This window comes from Grampus griseus (assembly GCF_964374135.1).
Source record: "Grampus griseus genome assembly, chromosome: 17".
Classification (NCBI taxonomy): Eukaryota; Metazoa; Chordata; class Mammalia; order Artiodactyla; family Delphinidae; genus Grampus; species Grampus griseus.
Window position 1 is genome coordinate 27636063 of NC_139011.1, and position 18428 is coordinate 27654490.

Here is an 18428-nt window from a genome sequence, read left to right on the forward strand (position 1 = left end):
ATATCACTAGATGTACTACACATAAGTAAAAGGTTTAGGGAATCCAAAAAGGAACACTCTTGCACTGCTGGTGGGAATGTGAATTGGTTCAGCCACTATGGAGAACAGTATGGAGGTTCCTTAAAAAACTAAGAATAGAACTACCATATGACCCAGCAATCCCACTACTGGGCATATACCCTGAGAAAACCATAATTCAAAAAGAGTCATGTACCAAAATGTTCATTGCAGCTCTATTTACAATAGCCCAGAGATGGAAACAACCTAAATGTCCATCAACAGATGAATGGATAAAGAAGATGTGGCACATATATACAATGGAATATTACTGAGCCATAAAAAGAAACGAAATTGAGCAATTTGTAATGAGGTGGATAGACCTAGAGTCTGTCATACAGAGTGAAGTAAGTCAGAAAGAGAGAGACAAATACCGTATGCTAACACATATATATGGAATTTAAGAAAAAAAAAATGTCATGAAGAACCTAGGGGTAAGACAGGAATAAAGCCACAGACCTACTAGAGAACGGACTTGAGGATATGGGGGGCGGGGAAGGGTGAGCTGTGAAAAAGCGAGAGAGAGGCATGGACATATATACACTACAAAACGTAAAATAGATAGCTAGTGGGAAGCAGCCGCATAGCACAGGGAGATCAGCTTGGTGCTTTGTGACTGGCTGGAGGGGTGGGATGGGGAGGGTGGGAGGGAGGGAGACGCAAGAGGGAAGAGATATGGGAACATATGTATATGTATAACTGATTCACTTTGTTATAAAGCAGAAACTAACACACCATTGTAAAGCAATTATACCCCAATAAAAATGTTAAAAAAAATTTTTTTAATTAAAAAAAATTAAAAAAAAAAAGCTTTGGGGAATCCTCAATAGTTTTTAAAACTGTAAGAAGTTCCTGAGACCAAAACTACTCGAGAATCCCTATTCTAGGAAAAATGTCAACCTCTGGAGAAAAGGAAAAGTTAGTTTATCATTAAACTTTTCAACAGCAATTCTTTAGGCTAAAAAAGAATATAAAAACATATTTAAAATATTCACGAGAGCAAAATATGAGCCAAGATTTTATATCTGGTCAAACTGACCCCCAAGTATAAAGACTGTAGACAAAGTGTTAAGAATGTAAAATAACAGGAAATAATGTTTCCGTGAGTCGTCCCTGAGGAATCTGTAACAGAAATTTCAGACAATCAAAAAGACTGATGAACTCTACCTTTCAGCAATAGTATCAAACACCTATGGCATAGGGGCAGGACAGGAATAAAGATGCAGACGTAGAGAATGGACTTGAGGATATGGGGAGGGGGAAGGGTAAGCTGGGACAAAGTGAGAGAGTGGCATGGACATATATACACTATCAAATGTAAAATAGATAGCTAGTGGGAAGCAGCCGCATAGCACAGGGAGATCAGCTTGGTGCTTTGTGACCACCTAGAGGGGTGGGATAGGGAGGGTGGGAGGGAGACTCAAGAGGGAGGGGATATGGGGATATATGTATACATATAGCTGATTCACTTTGTTATACAGTGGAAACTAACACACCATTGTAAAGCAATTATACTCCAATAAAGATGTTAAAAAAAAAATTTACCTTTAGAATTTTTACTAAGTGATTATTGTGAAGGGGCAATTATCATATATAATGTATATATGCTCTGAGAATATAGATACGTTACAACTACCCAAAAATGGGTGACAGGGCAAGAAAGGGGAATATATTAAAAAGTAAAATGATAAAAAAAAAAAAAAAGTAAAATGAATTCAGTGATTGCTTAAATATTAACTTGGATTAGGTATTAACTTGGATGTTAGCTGGGAGTAAAAAGATATTACCTCAAATAAGATATGGAGGGAAGAAAGAGAATTTACTAGATAATTTCAGTATTGCTCATAGTAGGTAAGCATCGGACAATAGGAAGAGAGAGAGATGGGGACTTGGGGAGCAGGAAGAGGGACAAAGGGAGAGAAAAAGAGAAATTAGGGTGTTATATAAAGATATTAGTATAAAGGTAATTATTAGAGAAAACAATTCAAACCTTCCTAAAGTATAAAAAGATATATACTCCAAAAGAGAGAAGAGTAAATAAACCACCCAAAGAAAGACGAGTCATGTAAAATGAAGCTACCTGGCAGAACAGAGGCCAAATGTTTACCATATCAGTAAATATAAATGAACCTAACTCATCTCTTAAAGAGAAATAGAAGAAGATTTTGATTAGTTAACAAAACAAAAATCCAATACTCTACCGACATTCCTGACCATTCAGCCTTCCTTGAACTTGTCCGGCACTTTCACAACTTGGTGCCATAGTTCGTGCCCTTTCCAATCCCTTTGTCTATAAAAATTCTATTGAGTTTTCTATTGAGTAATGCTACTTCTTCCATGAAGCCCTTTGTAATTGCTTTAGTCAGAAATTAGTCTCAAAACATCTTTGTACATTTATTAAAGTAGTTAACTAAATCTGGCATGTTGTAGACAGTTGTTTATATACTTTCTTCCCCACTAGAATATGAACCCCTTACAGACAGGAACAAATGAATGGGATATTAGAGAAGCTCAATTACTGAATGAATGAACTGGAGACAGAAGGACATGCCATTCATTTAATTATATCACTATAGAATTTGTCTAATTATCTATAACTATATTTGTAATTATAACTGATTTCTTCCTTTTAAATTTTAAATTCACTTACATCATTTTAGGTTGCCTCTAGACATTTAATTAAAATTCTACCTCCCTAGATAGTTATTGCTTCTAGATTGTTAAATGTTTATAAATAGATCTGCCCATTTTGGAAACTCTCCTCTCACAATTGTGAAAGTTTCTGAATTAATGAACACTTTTTATGGCATGTTTTTTCATATATGCTAGCAAGCTTAAATCTTTAACTCTTTTGTGTTTTTCTTGCTTCCTCATTCCCAATTCTGGTTTTTTGTTAGTAGTTTTCAACATTTTGGATTTGTTCATGTACATTTTTTATACTAGAATATTTGATGCAAAAGTTGAAGGGATTAAAACACACAAGTCGGCAATGACGACAATATAATGACTATTACAACTAACCATGTCTCACAGTGCTATGAAACCATCTTACTGTTATTCCATTATTCACTTGACTGCCCATGAATACAGTGTTAGTTGAACTCTTTTATATGTATAACCGTGTCTCCCAGTGCCTATAAAATTATCTTACTTTTATTTCATTATTCACTTAGTCGTCCTTCAACACACTGTTACTTTTTGAATAGAACTATTTACTGACTTTTATATATGTATAAGTGAAATTTCCTAAATGCTCTAGTAAGCAATCAATCTTTCTTTGGTATCAGCTATGCCTTTTACCTATTCCACCCAGCAACTACTACCTCAAGATCCAGTGCTTTAAATGATCTACCTAGCTCAAAAAAAAAATCTACTTACTATGGGTGTAAGAATATGTTTGTTCAGTGTGGCGAAAAATTAAATTTACAGATTCATCAGAATATGAGAGTCACTTTACCTCAAGACATCGTAATATTTTCCATGTTAGCCTTCATTTTCGTAGGCTGGCTAATTATGTCCCTGGATACAGACAATCCCCTGGATACCACTCAATCTTTATGTAAAATTGTATTTATCCACTCAGCACAGTTTTTATGGAGGAGACATCAACTTTCAAGAACTGGGAAGGGTCTGAGATGTTACCCCACTTGCAAGCTAACAGTTTAGTTTGCCACAGTGTTATGTGGCAAGAAGTGTCATGCTGACAGAAGACATGAGATTCCTGGGTCAAAGACAAAGGACTTTATTATGCACAGCACAGCAACATGAGCTTCAGCATACCTGCCCCAGCCTCCAAAAGGTAACGGGAAGGGCTAGATGCACATCCACACACAGTGGGTTGCATTGCACAAGAGAGGCCAAGGATCCCAGTACTTTCTGAGTGAGCAGCAAACATTGTAGCAAGCAGCAAATAAGCCAATCCTCTCTTGGAAGAGCATCTAGTTACACATAAACCATGCTGCAGTTACCCTGATCTACTCTGTAGTCTATGTGACTAGCTACAAAGATGGCTCAGTAACAGAAGATAGATAAGTCTTAAGATAATACTCACAGATCATATTCAGCAAAAACTTTGAGGTTTGCTCAGAGCCCATGGCTCACTGCATCAGTGAACACCACAAATCTAATATTTCCATCTAAGACTGAGCCTAATCTTAGACCTGTATCCTGATTCTATTCATGATGACCTCATACCAAAAAATATTGCAACAAAGCAGAACTTTCTAAAGCAGATCAAAACTTGACCATACTCACAACCAGCAAGCTCTTTATTCTTGCTTATGTGCCAGTCTTCAGCTGCCTTTTATACAACTCTTGTTGCTTTCACATAACAATTGATGAAGTGTCATCAAAACCACAGATGTGCTTTGCCTGGGTGTCCTTTGTAGCCAAAAACATCTGCTACCACCCACTTCTCCATTTCTTCCTCTTTTGAATTGTCTGTCTCCAAATATTCAAATATTCCCTCAGAATTCAACTTTAACTTGCTTTCTTTTTCTTTCAAATGCTTTCCCATATTCCCCACAAAATGTCATTAAATCTCATTAGAAAGTTTACAGATAAATCCATCTTTATAAAATGTATAGTTAACATTAAACAGATTTGAATCATAGTAATAAATTCCGTTCACCAAACATTTATCAAATGTCATTCAAGTCCCTAGAATATAAAGATAAAGACAAGGTTCTTGCCTTTAATAAGCTCACAAATTAGTAGGGAAAATTAACATGAGATTGTAGTTAATGCAATAACAGATGTATGTACAAGGTACAGAGTAATACTAAGGTATGAGTTAGGAAGACAACACAATGTGCGTGACCTGAGCCACATATTAAAATAAGAGTAACAGTGTGTTAGACCAAGTGGGGAAGAATACCCCTGGTAAAACTAGTCATTTTTTTCTAAGGGTTAACATAAGTGAGCATCAGACCAGTAACTGTAAAACAGGCAATAATACTCCTCCTTAAAAATGTATTTTTTTTAAAAAAGCCACCTGCAAAGAAGGTTACTAAATTCAAAATATTCTTTACTCAATGAATATTTTGGGGGTTCCCTCTGAATGTTAGGAACAATGGCAGGTATTCGAACATTAAAGCTATATTTATACACTAAAAATTAATGACTTTGGAATTAACAATTTAATTAATTTAGTCATTATACTATGTCCTTATTCATCAACTGAATTAATCAAATCTGAATTTTACTAATTGACCAGGAAACAGAGGTACAGTTTTAGAATTCTAGTGAGTGTGTATGTATTTTGTATACAAGTTATACATAATAACAAGTTATTATTATAACTTAACCAGCCAGGATGAATCATATGAAATGGCCACTGGCCATTCTAAGTGGTTCAGCCTAATATTTTTTTTTTAATTCTATAGTGTAAAGAAGATCAGGTTCAGATTCTGACAGGTTGAATTTGAATCTTGCAAAAAATACTTACAACCTGTGGAACTTTGGGCAAGTTACAAAACCTCCCTAATCCTCCATTTCATCATCTATAAAATAGGAAGAGCAGAATCAATCTGAAATAGTTACACTTGTGTTGACTGTATAAGGAAACCTCAACCACAGCACCCTAACTAAATAGGGGCTTTCTTTTTGTCACATAACTAAAAATAGAGAGGTTGTGAATCCAAGAGTGAAGCTGTAGTTTCATGAAGTTATCAATACATGGAAGAAGCTGCTTTCCAGAAGAGAAAGAGGAAGGCGTATAAAAGGCCAGGCCAGTGGCAGCCGGAAGGGAGAGGAGGGCAAAGTTTTGGAAAACAATCAAGGCATCAAATCTATAGAATTCTGATTAAATTAACTTGTTGTTATTCTTGTTCACCAGAGCAGTAGTTTTTGGTTTTGGACGACGCTACTTCTTAACAGCCTATTTAATGTCCCAGGTGACTCTTCTTGCTTCTCTAGTCTTACCATCCTTTTTCCCTCATGTTTTCAAAGTGTCTGCTGCACATCTAGGCAACGGGTCAGGTTTTAGATAAACACAAGGAAGGGTGAAGGGTGAAAATCGTCTCCTTGAAAGCTTTTGGGAAGAGATTCTGTTCCAGAGATTTCCACCTATATCTCATGGGTCGGAATTGTATCACATGGGCACATCTAGTTGCAGGAGGGGCTGGGAATTCTAGTATTTCACTTTCTAACCACTGTAATACACAAAGGTAAAGGAGAAAGGTATTAGAATAGATACTAAGTGAATCATACGTAAAGTGAGCCTTCAGTATCTGCCTTACTATCTTTCTGGATATCTAAAGATTAAGTGAGGAAAAATATGTGGAAATAATTAAGTACTTGGCAAATAGTACATTCTCAATAATTGAGAGTTGCCAACAATGATCATGATGATGATGTAATGCTGATAATGAAACAAAAGTTTAAATGCTGAGCATATGAATAATTGTACTAATTCAAGTGTGTATTTTTTTAATTCTGCATTCAATGATACCTTTATCCCGTAAATGACAAAGTCAAATCATCTCTAGTTACCTCACATCTATAACCTCATTGGGGTTGATGGGTGTATTTTTAGGCAGAAAAATCTCATGTTTGACTTCTTTCCAAAGTTTATTTTCTTGGAAAGTTTGAAGACCATCTGGGGAGTTATTTTGAGATATGAATATAAAAATCTGCTATTTTATTCATTTTGAATGCAGCACTTTTTAGCAGTCAGAATATTCCCACAAAAAAAGTAAATGAAAAGTTGGCAATATAAGTAACTTTTTAGAAACACCAAAAAAATGGATTGTGAATCAATTTGTTAGGGCTCACCTAACCTATATGCCTCTAGTGATGACTATCAACAAATTTTCAGCTCTCCATATCCTTTGGTCCTTGATCACCTGAGCATAATTTTTGAGGCACCTGGATATACCCAAATCATTTCATACACTTAAAACCACTTTGATCTTAATCATCTGACGGACTAGGTGTAGACACTGCAGAGGTCGGGGAGAGGCTAAGATGATGACTAAGATCAGTCTCTGCATTTAAGTCATCTTCTTGTAGGGCCAAGAGACACATAAGCAAATAATTGCAATACGATATAATTATGAAATAACAGAGGTACTAACAGAATGCTATGGAAACACTGAGGAGGGAGTAACTAGCTCTGCCTAGAGAATATGGGGAATTAAGAGCAAAGTCTTAAAGGATTGGTAAAATTTCCGAAGGTGGTAAAGAAAGAGAGGAGCATTTTATTTTAAAATAATTGCTTTACAATGCTGTGTTAGTTTCTGCTTTATAACAAAGTGAATCAGCCATACATATACATATGTCCCCATATCTCTTCCCTCTTGCGTCTCCCTCCCTCCCACCCTCCCCATCCCACCCCTCCAGGCGGTCACAAAGTGGCCAATAAATTAAAAGGCTAAAGACAATAAAGAGCCTGCTGTGTTAAAGGAATGTCACCCGGGTTGGTGCACCTGCAACAGAGGGGATATTACATGGTGCTCAATGGCAAATTAGACAGGTTCAGGTTTCAGGGCTGTGAATGACTCATGCTCTGTTACGGGGCCACCAGGAGCCATGGAAGCCTTTCAAGAGGTAGATGAAATGAATCAAGTTTGTGTTTTAATCTGCCGACTCTGTTGTGAGTGTGGAATTTGGCTCATAGGGCAAGAAGCTGGCTTCACGAAGAGAAATTGGCAGGCTCATAAAAGGTTCACTCAGTGGCAGTGAGGATAAACAGGAGGGCAAAGGTTTGAGAGAAAAAGAGAGCAAACCTATAAAATTCTGATTAAATTGATGTGGCTGTTTAATTGTTATTGTTGGTGGTTGTTGTTTACCATATTAACGGCTTGCTTTTGAATGAAGGTATTTTCTAACAGCCTACTTAAATAATTGACTCTGCTCTTAAATACATCTCTCCTCTCCCTTATTCTTCCACTTAACCGTTTCTTAACCTCATATGGAGATCCTGAGCATTCTCCACACTCATTTTTAGCCCTTAATTCCCTCTTAATGTTCTCATTCTCCTTTATTTTTTCCCCCTTCCCCACCACACAGACACCAGTATACACCCTAGGTTTGATGTTTAGGAAGTTCACTGGCAAAGTGTATCCCAACTATGAGACTGATGGTGCTTTTTTGCTTGTAGCTATAGTCCATAATAGACACTCGACTATATACTGCCAAAGAAAACCTCTGTTCTATAACAATTAATGAACATCTTAAGATACCATATTTTCAGAATGTCGCCTATTTGCTGTATTGAAAGAATTTTGTTTTAATGCTACTTCAGTGGAGGAAAGTATCTGCTTAGTTAATTGCCACTGTAGTTAAAACAGTCAGTAAGTTGATTCTGGGTTTTGTTTGTTTCTTTGTTTTTTACAGTTCAATTAGCTGCTGATGTTTTATGTAAGTATCATTTAATTCCCATGGCACGTTCATATTAAGAAAAAAAAAAACTTGTCCTGCAGATAAAAGAAAAAGCAGAATCATACACCCATTCCTTCTACAGAGTAGTGGGAGGACAGTTTCTATGCTGACTGTGAATTTCAAACTTTTGCCTAACTTAACTTGATTGAGACTTGAGGAATGTTTATAGCCATTAATTAATTTTAAATTTTACTTCAGTCAGCAGTAACTCAAACGGACCCCAACCAAACATTATTGAATCAACTCAATTACACACTCACAGGGCAGCCTTTCAGAAAGGAAACATATCTCCAGCAAACTGGCAAAATGGTAGTCTCATACTTACAGAGAATTTTAAATAAGAAACCTTATCTTCTTTTCGTACAGAATCATGTATTGCAAAACCATGTTGAAAATTTCAGTTCCATTATTATTCACATGGCTATCAATCATGGTCCATGATCTTTCAGTGATGCACTTGATTAGAATCTTCCTACAAATGAGTAATAATAAAGCCTTCATAGAAAATATCGTAACCAATATGCCAAGTTAATTTTAAAAATTCATATTTGAAATAAGGATACTGTTAGTATTTTTATCTTCAAATTACTTATTTAATAACACATCTGGAAATAATAATGGCTTTCATGTTTACTGGGAGGCACAAAGAGATGAAATGTTATTTATAATTTCTTCAGATGCAAAGGCAGTTGTACTACACTGTGAAAAACTTACTATTATAAAATTATTTTATACTTCAATTAAAATGCATATTTCTCTCTAAGATAATAATATTGATATCATTTGTCCGTCAAATAATAACCAATGTCACATCAATATCACTTAAAAGTGCTAACAGTTTTGTTAACATTTATAGAGAGAATAAATTTGGCAAAACAATCAAACTATGCATTAAGAGTTGGAAAAAAAATCTGTTGTTTAAAATAAAACAAGAGTAAAAACTAGCAGTTTTAATTCTGACACCACGTCTTGCTTCTCTGCCTTAGTTTACCTCCGCTAGAGGTAAGCTCTCCCTCCCTCATCTCAGTCTATTATAATAAATGCTTTAATCAGTCCACAGCAGCCTGTGGGATGCTTAGCATATAATGTATGAAGCAGTAGCCATATTTTGGGTCTAATTTTTGTATGAATTTTAATAGCCATTATTCTGCTTTAATTTTCTGTATAATAATTTTTCTATAACCCCCAAGTTTACTCTAATTGGTAAAGACTTGAGAAAGGATTCAAATGAAAGTTTCCTGAAACAGCAAAGTCTCATAAAGTCATGTCTGTATTATTATACATTCTTTGTAATATTTTCTTTAGTCTTCTCCATAAACTCTCATGGAAAGAAAAAAAAAAAGAAAGAGACAAAAACTTTATAAGTCTATTGTCTTAATCTGTTTAAGCTGCCACAACAAAATACCACAGACTGGGTGACTTATAAACAACAACTTATTTCTCACGGTTCTGGAGGCTGGGAAGTCCAAGATCATGGTACTGGCCTATTAGGCATCCGGTGAGGACCCACTTCTACACTACACCATCTTTTTACTATAGCCTCACACGGTGAAAGGGGCAAGGGCTCTCTCTGGAGACTCTTTTATAAGGACACTAATCCTATTCATGAGGGTTCACCTTTATGATCAGATCACACCCCCATGCGCCTCACCTCCTACTATCATCACATTGGGGGAATAGTCCTCAACATGTGAATTTGGGGAGAACACTCAGTCCACTACATCTATGTTAGGCAGGAGATTTGTATTTGGCCAAAGTACCATGTTGTCTACTCTGTGACTCGGGCCTTCATGGCCATTTGTTCTGTGAGTGCCCATGTCCATATTTCTTTTAGACCAAGGGGTCTATATGTATATTGAAAGGCAACTCATCACATTCCATGAATACATATGAAAGTGAAAAATGAGCACAAATGCCCCATGTTTTGCTGGTTGCTGCTCTTGTTTTGACTTGATAACGTTTCCTAAAGGCTTTACCTAGTCCTGCAACCATGTATAGCAGATTTTTTTTTAGTAAGTTTGCTCAGAAAAATAATCTAACAAATAAAACTTGATCAAAATCTAAAGTGAACTATTTGATTTTATTGGGCTCATGGTGTTCTGTGAGATCTACTTTTAGCATCTAATAATTTCATGGGTGAGGACAGAATGATATTTGAGGTGAATCTGCTTTGAGCAACATAAAATTAGTCATGCAGTGATTTCTTTTTCTTCCATCTGATTCTGCTGTCATATGAAAAATAAAACCAGAAAACATGTGTTCCTGGTAGCTTGACAGTAGGTAATGGAGCGTGTCAGGAACCCCTCATTTGGGTCAGCTGAGGAATATGCTTTAGAGCAAATGTGGTTAGTACAAGGTATTATTTACAGTGTCAATTTTCTTTGGGGAATTCATTCCAGTCTCATAAATAAATGACAATTCTGGATACACAATAGAGGGTTATTTTCTGAAAGTTATTTTGTTGTGAGATAGTCTAGTATCTTTTGTAATTCATGCTTTCCCATAAATCATAAGGTACTGGGCTCAAGACCTTTTCCAAGCTTCCATAACCACAAAAGGCAACCAATAAAAGGCTGTGATGGGAGTAAAGGCACCAATTTACAACAGCAACTCAAAAGATCAGATTTCTAGAATAAAGATAATCCCAAAAATGTCCCAGACCTATATGAAAACCCTCGCAAGTTGCTGTAAAATACAAAAGAAGCCTTGATCAAATGGAAAGGCATGCCATTTGGATAAGAACACTTATCATAAAGATGTTATCAACAAGCTATAATCTAACTAAATTTAACTAAATAATTTAACTAAATTCTGATAAAAATGACAAAAGAATTTTTTTGAAACTAGATGATTATGAAATTTCATATATACAAAGTGAACAAGTAAGAATAGCTAATAAAAGTCTGGAAAGATGGACATTAAATGGTGTTGGCATTACCAGATATAAAAACATATAATTAAAACCAAATGGTTTTCAAAAGAAATATACCAATGGAACACTTAAGAAAATAAAGTCCTAAAATTACAAATACATCTAAGAATTAATATTATATACCCAGCATCATTTTCATTAGAGAAGTTGGGATAAAAATTCTAAAACAAACAATTCATTCTTTTATTCCATTTTCTTACCAAAGATATTTACTAAGAAGGCAAATATTCTGTTAAAAATTATAAAAATATCCAAAGGACAACTAAATTACTTCCTTGAGGCAACTTTAATTTCCAGTATGGGGACACAAAAATGACTCCAGCCTGAACCTAACCCTTAAAATAACCATTAAACTAGGAGTCATCAAATTCTTTAGCCTTTAAGAGAAGGTGGGGCCTGGGAGGGGTGGAAAGAGAAGGAACGCTTATCAAAAGTCTGATGACCCTTTGGACTTCAAACCCTATGAGGTAGATATGTTTAGCACCATTTTTAAGGAAAAAAGTAGCTTGCCTAAAGTCGTATAGCTAACAAATAGTGTAGTTAGTATTGGAAATTAGTTATCTAATTCAAGATTTTTTTTAAGAAATAATACCAACTTTAAACTTCAAAGTAACTTCAAAGGTTGTATACTAAGATAGAATCACACTCCCCATGTGGAGTAACACATGTCTATAAGTTAGTTTTTCTAATGGAAAAATAAGAATGCCAAGACTCATAGAAGAAAGGTACACAAGAACCGTATGAGGAATTTCCTGGGCGAAGCAGAAGCCAATCACAGGAATTCTTGCTGATTAGCATGGTTTACAGTTCTGAAAGTCTCAGAAGTTTATACGTAAAAAGTGTGGAACAGAAAAAAAAAAAAAAATCAGGCATTCTGATCCCTGAGTAAGAAGGTAAATTGAGAGACAAAAACAGAAGGCAAGAAAGAACACACAGGTTGCACGGACCCCTGCTGTCAGTTACAGAGGAGAGCAGCAGGAAGACCTTAATTCTAAGAAAGAGACTCATTAAATAAGACATATGTGTTTGTTTCATACAATTGGATCATTTAGAACCACCTTAACTACTAACTGATAAGAGTTCAGGGTCTGTAGAAAAAGTACCAGGTTCTCTTGAAGAAATCACTAAACTCTATAGTCTGTCATTTACTCATCTGTAAAATTAGTGGATTAAGACAGATGATCCCTGAATATCCTTTCAAAGCTGAGATTATACTCAAATGTATTTCTTTAAATCTTTCCATTTTTATATCTCATTCTAATTTTTTAAGTTAGTAGCCTGATGTATGTTTATGCTTTCTGATTTGTTATGAAATATATGTGCTTAAGTCACGTTTGAGTAAAAAGAAAAAGTCTGATGTGATCATCACAAGCCCAGCTGTTCGGATATTGAAGCCATAGCCGTTGTCCATTAGCTGTTCACAGTTACAGGCCAATTATATACCAAAAAGAATGTCTGAAGAACTGGCTTAAAAATCCAAATCTATGAAGGGATAAAGCTTGCAGACAGGAAATGGGAAAGGATGACAAAGGGGGAAAAAGAATTTATAAGTTACATAAAGGAAAGCAGGACCAACTACGTAATTTGCAGGGCCCAGAGTAAAATAAAAATGTGAAGCCCCTAGTTCAAAATGCAGAGAGAAACGTGCAGTTAAAGGTATCAACAAAATTTTTTTTCTTTAAAAATACTTTATTACTTATAAAATGTAATGGGGTAATAGTGATACATATATAACAACCTAAACTTACAAATTGCAAAAAATATATATTCTTGGTATGATACTTTTATGCAATGTAACAAATAATTTATTAATATGATATCCAGATTGTGCATATGAGCTTTCTAGATCCCTTTCCTGCAAATTCCTTTCATTAGGTCATTATAATTTATGCTTTTATTCAATCAATAAAATTGAAAGTGATATCAGTCATTCTTGGCAAATGCAAGATTATAGTTTTTTTCAATAATTTTTATTTTTGAAAGGGATCGTTCTGCTGATGTAACTGTTACTGAGCTGTTGAGAGTGTTCTATAAGCTGTGACAAACTGGGTTAAATTTCTAGTAAATTATTTAAAATATAAATTTTGGTACATCTAGAGATGTCTCTTGTGGAATATTTTTTCTAAAGATATTTAATTCTTCAGTTTCATGTAAGTCTGAATTTACTTTTAAATGTAAATGTACACAACACCATTTTCACGTCCCCCCTGACATTTTTTGGCAACTTGTAGAGGGCACGCAAGTAAACAAGTGGCTTCACAATTTGTATAGAATTCAAAACACTGTTTATGCATTCTGTTGATGTAGCTTCAGTAACAAGGACAAAAATAATATTAAAGTTGTCTCTCTCCTTAAAAGTTGGTTTATTTGCCACTTCATATAAAAATAATGTTTTCAAATGAATGTAACAACATTTAAATTTAATTAATTAAATGTATTTCTATTTGTAAGCTTGTGAATATTTGCCTTACGATGCTGTAGCACTTTTTAAAACCAGAGATTCTAAACCCTAAAGAATTCTAATAACTCTGAAATGCTTTATTGCAGTGCCCACGTGTACACTTTTATTTTGCAATAATTTACTGACAGAGTGTACTGGCAGCGTCAGCAATTCCTCTCCTGGTGCTGAAACCAGAAAGTTAACATTTGTGCAGCTGCCATATGGACAGGGTCTGGGGTCTGGGGCCTGATTGGGCAAGCACTCTGCAGAATGCTCTGTATACACCATCCCCTTTAGTCCAGAAGTCAGATCTGACCATGAAAGAAGCCTCTACGACTTGAAAGCTATGTAACTGTAGGAAAGTTACCTAATTCCTTTACCTTTGGAACTGTGTTTCTCATCATTAAAATGATAACCCACCCATTTTCAGGGCTGTTCTGAGGATTAGGTCACCTGTACAAAGTGTGTACCTCCTCCCATGACTTCAGTGCACAGTGGTTATTTGGGTTACTGAACTCAGGCACTAGCCCACATGTGGTCAGCAGTGAAGCTGCATCCTCTGTCCATCCACTTTGGTGTCTACTTGCTACACTTGTGTTAGGCAGGATTCTAAAGATGGCCCTCCCAAGACTCTTGACATCTGGTTATTTAATCCAAAGTTTAACCTAGTTGCTGCTCTGAAGTTATGTTGCAGGTATAATTAGGTTATGAGCCTTAAGAGAAGGAGATTATCCTGTACTATCCAAGGGAGCCCCATATCATCACTTGAGTCTTGTAAAGCAGAGAGGTTTCTCCAGGTGGAATCAGAAGAGAGATTCCACCGAAAAGGAAGGCAGAAGAGAGAGGAGGAAAGGGGAGGTTAGGGTGAATCGAAGCATAAACAGCACTCGACCCTCCACTACTGGCATTAAAGATGCAAAAGGGGAGCTTACAAACCAGGGAAGAGAGGCAGCCTCTAGAAGCTGAGAACCCCGGCCAACAGCCACTAAAAGATGCAGGAGTAATCTTTGTCTAGTTCGTACTGTGTCTATCCCCCATGCGTAGTTAATGTTATCAGTGACATACAAATCCCCCTCTCCATGAAATTGTTAATGAGGTCTAAAAGGATAATTACATGATAATTCATCTCCACCGGTCCACTAATGTAGAAAAAGAAATATAATTTCTAAATAGGTCTGTTGTTACATTTTTAAAATACGATCTGTTGTCTCAGCAGATGAATCTCAGCATCCCCAAGTTTTCAGGAAACAGAAGGGAATTTTTACAGCTATATATGATGGACATTTTCAGTCACATTATTAGGAAGCCAACTTTGGTATCTGCAAACAACAGGCACAGCAATTCCTATGTCTGCTGAATAGAAAAAATTAACAAATGTTCCTGACAGCTGAGACTGAACTATTAAAAACTGTGGGAATGCTCTCAGCGGAGACACTACTGAAATAGAATGTAATTTTTAATTGAAGAATGACAACTTGTAAGAAGGCTCTCTGTTCCCCTCTCCCCCCGCCACCTCTAGTAGCCCAATTTTTACTTTATACTAAATGTAGCAATTGTTCTACCTCTGATTTTCCCATTAAGTATTGATTTTTAAATAAATATTCTGCAGGGTTTGTTGACGATCTGCCATCTTCCAATTGGGGGGGAAAAAAACTGTCATTGATAATCTTAGTCATCAAGCTAAAAAAAAAAATACTTGGAAACTGTAGGTGCCAAGTCTCTGACCTAAACTGACATTTCTGGAGGCAGTTCTGAGCTTGGAAGAGGAGTAGGCCTAGCTCTCACCCATTCGTTAATTCAACAAATGATTGTTGGGCAACTACTATATTTTGGGAACTATGCCAGGTGCTGGGAACACAAGGCAAACACTATAGAAACAGCTCTTTCACCCTATAGAGGGGGCAAATGTAATGAGAGCTATAGACAGGCACATGAAGACAGAATCCTAGGTGAACGAAAGTTGAGTCTACAACTAACGGGAGAATCAAAATAAAGGTTAAAGCATTTCCTTCCCATTTAGGTCACCACAGATCACTGAGTAGAGTTCCCTGTGCTATACAGTAGGTTCTCATTAGTTATATATTTTATACATAGTAGTGTACATGTATACATATGGATGATTCACTTTCTGTACAGCAGAAACTGACACAGCAGTGTAAAGCAGCTATACTCCAATAATAAAAAATAAATAAATGTTAACGCCAAAGATTCAGATAAAGAGAAAAAACCTGAGGAGAAGTAAAAACTGTAACAGCAGGTGGTGCAAGTAGCTTAGGGAGGGGGGTTCTGGTGAAATCAAGGTTCCATAATTTCTACACAAGGATATATTTTTAAATGCTTCAGCTCTCTCCCCTGGGTGGAGAGAAAGCTATTATATTAATACAGCCTGAAAGAGAACCACTGGAAATGGCCACATGAAGAGAGGTTAGTCCCAATTCAAGTCAACCCTCTCCTTTCAGGAGAAGTACTGGATTATACCAGAAAGTATACCTTCCTTACCTCCCCATGACCCAGGGGGGCCACTGTAAACAAGCAATGAAAAATTCTTTGTCCCTAAATCCTTCCTCTATAGCCTCTCCTTCAGAAAGCCAAAGCTCTGTATCCCTAGTCATAAAGAAAATTCTCCAGAAAGAAGTGTCCTAGCCCATTTTAGCTAAGACCAGCAAGGTTTAGTTGATACTAATTTGAGAATATAGCTCCATAGTTTAGGAAAGCAGAAACTAAGGCAATAAGATGTTGGATTGAAAAGAGGAGAGGAGCTGGATAGAAATATTCTAAATCTCCTTCCTAATTCTGCCTAGGGCTGACCACAGAAGCAGCAATGAAGCACAGACTGTGTGAGGGTCACATTCACTAGTAACGCAGGAAAGAAGCCCTTGTATCAGAAACCAGCCACCACTTCCCCTCAAGGGGGCGCAGTGAAGACATCTAAGACATCCATTTGCAGCATCTCTGAGCCTACCAAAGGAGACTTCATTGTAGACTGGGGCTGTGGAAGGAAGGGGTTGGGATTGTTTGCAAACATTTTCAGACTTAGAGCAAATTTCATACAGCAAAGGATGCCTATCTGAGTGTAATTCAGGAGGTCCCCAAGATCACCCAATGATTCACTAGGAGGACTCGTGGAATTTAGAAAGCCATTATACTCTCCGTGCAGCTTATTACAGTGAAAGGACACAGGTGAAAATCAGCAGAGGGAAGATGCACATAGAGCAGGATTCGGGAGAGATCAAGTGGGGAGCATCCAGCTGTCTTCTCCTAGCAGAGTCATGCGATGGCACTAATTTCTCCCAGCAAGGGTGTGTGGTAACATGCATGGAGTAGCCAACAGGGAAACTCACCTGAACCTCAGTGTCCAGGGCTTTCCTGGGGGCTGGTCCCTTAGGCATGGTTGAGCTTCGGTTCCAGACCCTCAACCTGATACTGCGTGGCCCGAGGCCCCCACCCTAATTCGCACTGCTAACATGGAGTGTCTGGCATGGTCCAAAACCCTCTGGTAAGCAAAGATACTTTTATTAGGTAGGATATTCCAGTCTACACCCATACCACCTTGAACGTGCCCGATCTCTTCCGATCTTGGAAGCTAAGCAGGGTTGGGCCTGATTAGTACCTGGCTGGGAAATAAGATATTCCAAAGGCTTACAGGTTGTTTCTCAGAAGCCAGTCAAGGGTCAAACCACTCTTTGGGCAAGGTTAATCTTTTATTGGGCAATAAACATGTGAGGAAGTGAGGTAATGTCAGAAAAACTGTAATTTTTTTTTTTTTTAGTATTTTAATAGTTACATTTCATCTTGCCCCTTGCATTAAGCAGGTTGATGAGACTTCAAGTTTTAAGTATTTTAAAGAACACCTATTACTTTTAACCTCAATTGTCATGTGATTAGTACAAAAATATATCACTGCAATTTTATTTTAAGAATCTCATACGGCTCTCCAAAGAGTTCCACACAGTTGTAGGGCTGAGATTTGGCCATAGACCTCCTGGACTTCAGAGTGGATCCTGGCAGACCTAGTCTCTGGTTCCCTTCTCTAAGTGACCAATGCCTTTCTATCCTCTATCATAAACTAGTAGACCAAAGGAGACACTGGAAAGAATGTCTGATGTTCAGGACACTGAAACCTCCCCTGGATACTTCATTGAACTGAAGCCACTTCAGAGTGAACCATAAACATGTCTGCCAAAATCATAACCTTAACGGTCAAGCAGAGCAAGAAAACAGCAGCTTCAGGCCAACCTTTCATACATCAGAATCAGGGGGACTATTTGCATTATCAGCCCCTAAGGGAAAAACAGAGCTGCAAACATTACCAGACTCAGGACATTTCTATATTATTTAAGATCTTCAAGGAACTAACAAAACGACTAGTGTCTAGATTTTCAAACCAAATCAAAGGACAACCCTCAAGTTTAGGAAAAACTGTTGCTTAAATGCCTACCTTCTCCACCACCACCCCCATACATATGCTGAACACATTATACCATCAACGGAGGATTTTAAAATTATAAAAAGCAACACTGATTTTGTATAATGTACATCAAGAAGTCCAAATTAAAAATGGAGTTCTTCTAAAAAAGGGCATGCCATTTTAAAGACATTTATTTTAAAAAGAAGGAG